The following is a 6,000-nucleotide window of genomic DNA, read 5'->3' as shown; positions in this document are numbered from 1 at the left end:
TGAACTGTGAAGTATGTGTTCCTGGATAGAGAAACTGCTTTCCTCATTAGGAGGCCATGGTGATCATCTGATGGAATGTGAAGGGACTGAGTGATATAATGGCGTGCGCTTCACTCCAGACCAGTGGGGTCTGCTGGCTCTTAAGTGGCTTGTGTAAAATGGGTCTGGGGCCAAATTGGGTAGTCTGATCCATGAAGTTCCTAGTGGGCGCTTTGGGACTAAATTGGCAGTGTCTGTTTGATCCACTCAAATGTCACCATTACCTGTGATGGTTGAAAACTCCCTCGCAAACTCCATAGTTTTAGATGGTTGTGGTTTTGGAAACCTTTGCTCAGGAGCAATAGGAAAAAAATGTTTTCTCGACATACTTAGTACACTGGTGTTGATGCACTAGGAAAGTCACATTTATGCAAATATGCTTCTGTGCTATGGCAAAGTATGACTCTTGTTTGACGCTTTTAATTCATCTTTTTGAACCCACCTGTCACCACCAGTAATTGCTAGTATTTTATACCTGTGTTCTGTAGCTCCAAACACTCATCAGACAAAATTTTGCGCACAGTATGAACATTGTGATCATTCTTTACACTGATAAGCATCTTCCATATCAGTTCTAAATTTGCCTTTCTCATTTGTCCTGTCCCCCTGTCATCCCGCCTGCTGTTATGGTTTATCTTGAAGTATTGTTGTAGATTCCCTAGCTTCCCTGAGTAGATGATGGTGGGACGTCTTTGTGAATCAAGGCTAGTTTTGTTTTGGTCCAGGTGTGTGACTTGCTAGACCACCCCCAAAAAGCAACCAGGAGTCAACTTATGTTGGTGTGGTACTGGAGTCGCATATAGGCCAGACTGGATAGGGACGATTGATTTCTTTCCTAAAGGATGTTGGTTTTTACGACAATGCAACCTCATGGTTACTTTTGTTGATGCCATCATTTTAAAACTGAATCAAAAATTTGACTCCATCTTCTGCATTACACATCCAGTAACATAACCACTACGCTGGTGTACCTAGATGCAAATGAATGTTATAAGCTCAGTTATTTATAAATTGCAATATGCTGTTACCAGCATGAGCTGTGAAGTATGTGTCCCTAGATAGAGAAACTGTTTTTGTCATTGGGAGATCTTTGGTATTCGTTTAATGGAATGTGAAGGGACTGCTTACATATCACTGAGTTATTGCAGCATACAGACCAGGTATCTCCCCATTGGATCAGAATCACCAAAGTGCCTGGTCTATTTTAGAAGAGTAGCATTAGCTCAAGTTTTTCATTGGCTCACATTCTGTAGCAGCAGTTAGCATGGGAGTTAAGGAGATGAGAGAATATCTGGGGGGTGGGATCAAAAATCATATGTACACTCTCTCTTGCATCTTCCCTCAAAACAAAACTTGTGGATGTCTTAAAATTGTAGAAATTCTTGCCATTGATTAATTTTGGTAGGAGGTAGAGGGAATTTGACAGTCCTGTAAGAAGAAACACGAATCTGACTAGTTGTATGAATTAAAATGGCACAGCATTTCTACATAGTACCAGAACCGAAAAAGGTCAACATCGCAGTCTTGCCATGATGACTATGCAACTGGTATCACCAACTAATTTGTTTTTGATTCCCACCAATTTTTAAAAAGTATAATTGAATTCAATTTATATATAAAAATTGTAAAGCACTAGGAAATGAATACACCATCTATTTTTAATATAAATTTAATAATTCATTCCTAACAGACTTGTGTCACAGTCTAAGCTCAAACTCAAGTCTTACTGCCTGAAATGCCCTCCCTTAACCTCTCTGCCTCTCCACTTCTCTGTCTGCTTTTAAAAGCTTCTTCAAAAACAAACTTTTGTTGCAAAACTTCTGGTCATCTCTTGTCGCCCATCTTGGCTCCTTGACTATTTTATTTTTCCCCTTTCCTCTGTGAAACATGTTGGGATGTTTTCGAAGTTAAAATTGCTATATAAATGCAACTTGTTGTGCACTATGTGGTCACCTTTGCTTTGTTGAAGTAAAGTCTATTGAACACTGACATCCATTCCTAGCCTGGTTACGGTGCTTTGGATGTCCACTTCAGGCCTAAAAGTCCCAGGACTTCTTCCCAATTTGAAGTGAGTTTGCAAACCTTAGCAAGGAAGACAGCAAATATATTACAGTCAGCTGCAGCATCCTTGGGCTAATGAGAGAATAATGTACCAAATTACCATTTTTGAACATTATCCAGTGACTCCTATTGCAAGTTACATGTGTGGACATGGAGTAACAACACACCAGGAAGCTTAGCTATGATGGTCAAGAACAATATGTATTTCTGTGCCTTTTCTAACCTTTGGACATCCCAAAGCATTTTACAGCCATCAAAGTACTTTTTTGAAGTGTAGCCACTTGTAGAAAACTTGGCAGTAATTTGTGCGCAGCAAGCTCCCACAAACTGCAGTGTGATAATGACGAGATAGTCATTTTTGTGATGTTGATTAAATATTGGCCAGCACACTGAGGATAAACTCCCCTGTTGCTCTTGAAAATAATGCCATGGGACCTTTTTACTTCCACCTGAGAGGGTAACATTTCATCCAAAAGTCAGCAGGACCAACACCTAGTTCTGTACTGGAGTGTTAGCCTAGATTGTTGCACTCAAGTCCTGGATCAAAACTTGAACCCACAAACATCTGACTCAGAGCTGAGAATGCTACCAACTGGGCTACAGTTTACTCCCTAAAGGTGTATAAAGAAATATTAATGGCAGATGACCAAAAAGGTTTTAAGGAGCGCCTTGAGGAGAAGATAGATTTAGGAAAGGAATTGCAAAGCTCAGGACCTATGCCACTCAATACTGTGAAAATAGCTACTACGATGAGCATTAGAGGGCCTAACCATGGAGCTTTCAGGTGAAGAGTGGAAATAAAAGTTCTTTATGCAGAGTGTGGTTAGGATTTGGAATGCACTGCCTTAGAGTGGAGGCAGCTTCAATCGTAATTTTTGAAAGGGAATTGGGTAATTATCAGAATGGAAAACATTTGCAGGGCTAAGTGCAGATGAATGGGATTTGTGAGCAAGTCTTGCAGAAAGTCAGCATGCACACGACGGGCTGAATGGCCTCCTGTGCTGTAACTATTCTATGATTCTTTGCATTTATGTGAATGTGTATGTATACTGTGTATATATGAATGTTTCTAAGCCTCGCAGTTTTAACACCACCTATGCATTCACCTAATTTCCTTTTTGCATATTGTCGTCCCACCCAAGCTAATGCTGGTTAATTTAGTTGTTTACTCCCAGTGATCAATGTAGGGTATAATACATTGGCCAGAATAAACAGCGCTTATCACTTTGGACTTGTTTAGCTGAACCTTGGAAATTCAATTTGCCAGAACATCAAGAAATAATTGGAAACTGTCAGCAAGCAAAATGAATTGGGCCTGAAAGCTCCCTTCCAATTCTCCATTGACACGAGTGGTAATCAGCGTGCGCCTGATGCTGCACAAGCTTGTTGTGCTGGCAGATAACTTGAGTACCTGAGGAAATTAGTTCTACTCTCCACCCAGTTTCAGAAGTATTTGTTTAGATGGAAAAGACAAATAGGTTTAATGGGTTTCCTTATCCCTGCAATTCTGCACAGCTGTCCTGTTGCAAAGAGAATTGTGTGGTTGATGTTCAACAGTGATTTACATTGCGTCGCTCCTTCCTGTCTTACATAATTGTTAATCCTCGCTGATGTAAATTGGCAATTGTCACCCAGTACAAATCATTATATACCCGAAAGGCCAGGTTTTGAGTCCTGGGCTGTTCCAAGTTAGCTAAATTTGGCTTGAGTGGCAATTATGGAATGCTACAATTGGAGTGGGGAAGAATCAGTCACGGTTATTTAACCTGATCAGGAATATGAGGTACAATAATGTAGTAATTATATTACTTGAGTAATCCAGAGAATTAATTCAAATTCGACCATGGTAGTTTGAGAAGTTGAATTTGTTTTTCTTTAAAAAGCTGGTCAACAGACACAGGAATGGCATGAGAACATTGGCAGAATTACCTGGAAAAACTCAGCAAGTCTGGCAGCATCGGCGGAGAAGAAATCAGTCAACGTTTCGAGCCTTCATGGCCCTTCGGCAGAACTGCAGCATAGTTTCAACAAGGGAGAAATATAAATTGGTTTAAGGTGGGTGGGGGTGGGGGTGGGGAAGAGACACATTGAGGGTGTGGTGTGAGCAGATAATAATCAAAAGATGTCACAGACAAAAGGGTCAAAGAGGTGTTGAAGGTGGTGGTCTTTGAGAAAAGTGCTAATTAAGAATGGAAAACAGGATATTCAAAGTACAGCTCTAGTGGCGGTGGGGTGGAAAGACTAAAGGTTTTAGTTTTAGATTTAAAAATAATGGAAATAGGTGGGGAAAGAAGAATCTATATAAATTATTGAAAAAAAAGCGGGTGGGGGGGGGGAAAGAAACGGGGTGGGGATGGGGGGAGGGGGAGTTTAAGATCTAAAGTTGTTGAATTCAATATTCAGCCCAGAGGGCTGTAAAGTGCCTAGTCGGAAGATGAGGTGCTGTTCCTCCAGTTTGCGTTGGGCTTCACTGGAACAATGCAGCAAGCCAAGGACAGACATGTTGGTAAGAGAACAGGGTGGAGTGTTAAAATGGCAAGCGACAGGGAGGTTTGGGTCTTTCTTGCGGACAGACCGCAGGTGTTCCGCAAAACGGTCGCCCAGTTCGCGTTTGGTCTCTCCAATGTAGAGGAGACCGCATTGGGAGCAACGAATGCAGTAGACTAAGTTAGGGGAAATGCAAGTGAAATGCTGTTTCACTTGAAAGGAGTGTTTGGGCCCTTGGACGGTGAGGAGAGGAAGTGAAGGGGCAGGTGTTGCATCTTCTGCGTGGGCATGGGGAGGTGCCATAAGTGGGGGTTGAGGAGTAGGGGGTGATGGAGGAGTGGACCAGGGTGTCCCGGAGGGAACGATCCCTACGGAATGCCGTCAAGGGGGGTGAAGGGAAGATGTGTTTGGTGGTGGCATGATGCCACCACCAAACACATCTTCCCTTCACCCCCCTTGACGGCATTCCGTAGGGATCGTTCCCTCCGGGACACCCTGGTCCACTCCTCCATCACCCCCTACTCCTCAACCCCCATTTATGGCACCTCCCCATGCCCACGCAGAAGATGCAACACCTGCCCCTTCACTTCCTCTCTCCTCACCGTCCAAGGGCCCAAACACTCCTTTCAAGTGAAGCAGCATTTCACTTGCATTTCCCCTAACTTAGTCTACTGCATTCGTTGCTCCCAATGCGGTCTCCTCTACATTGGAGAGACCAAACGCAAACTGGGCGACCGTTTTGCGGAACACCTGCGGTCTGTCCGCAAGAAAGACCCAAACCTCCCTGTCGCTTGCCATTTTAACACTCCACCCTGTTCTCTTGCCAACATGTCTGTCCTTGGCTTGCTGCATTGTTCCAGTGAAGCCCAACGCAAACTGGAGGAACAGCACCTCATCTTCCGACTAGGCACTTTACAGCCCTCTGGGCTGAATATTGAATTCAACAACTTTAGATCTTAAACTCCCCCTCCCCCCATCCCCACCCCGTTTCTTTTTCCCCCCCCACCCGCTTTTTTTTCAATAATTTATATAGATTCTTCTTTCCCCACCTATTTCCATTATTTTTAAATCTAAAACTAAAACCTTTAGTCTTTCCACCCCACCGCCACTAGAGCTGTACTTTGAATATCCTGTTTTCCATTCTTAATTAGCACTTTTCTCAGACAAAGACCACCACCTTCAACACCTCTTTGACCCTTTTGTCTGTGACATCTTTTGATTATTATCTGCTCACACCACACCCTCAATGTGTCTCTTCCCCCCCCACCCACCCCAACCCACCTTAAACCAATTTATATTTCTCCCTTGTTGAAACTATGCTGCAGTTCTGCCGAAGGGCCATGAAGGCTCGAAACGTTGACTGATTTCTTCTCCGCCGATGCTGCCAGACTTGCTGAGTTTTTCCAGGTAATT

This window comes from Cetorhinus maximus, chromosome 6 (assembly GCF_964194155.1).
Source record: "Cetorhinus maximus chromosome 6, sCetMax3.hap1.1, whole genome shotgun sequence".
In the NCBI taxonomy this organism is placed as follows: Eukaryota; Metazoa; Chordata; class Chondrichthyes; order Lamniformes; family Cetorhinidae; genus Cetorhinus; species Cetorhinus maximus.
The sequence above is the reverse complement of the archived record's forward strand: the minus strand, read 5'-3'. Positions refer to the sequence as shown.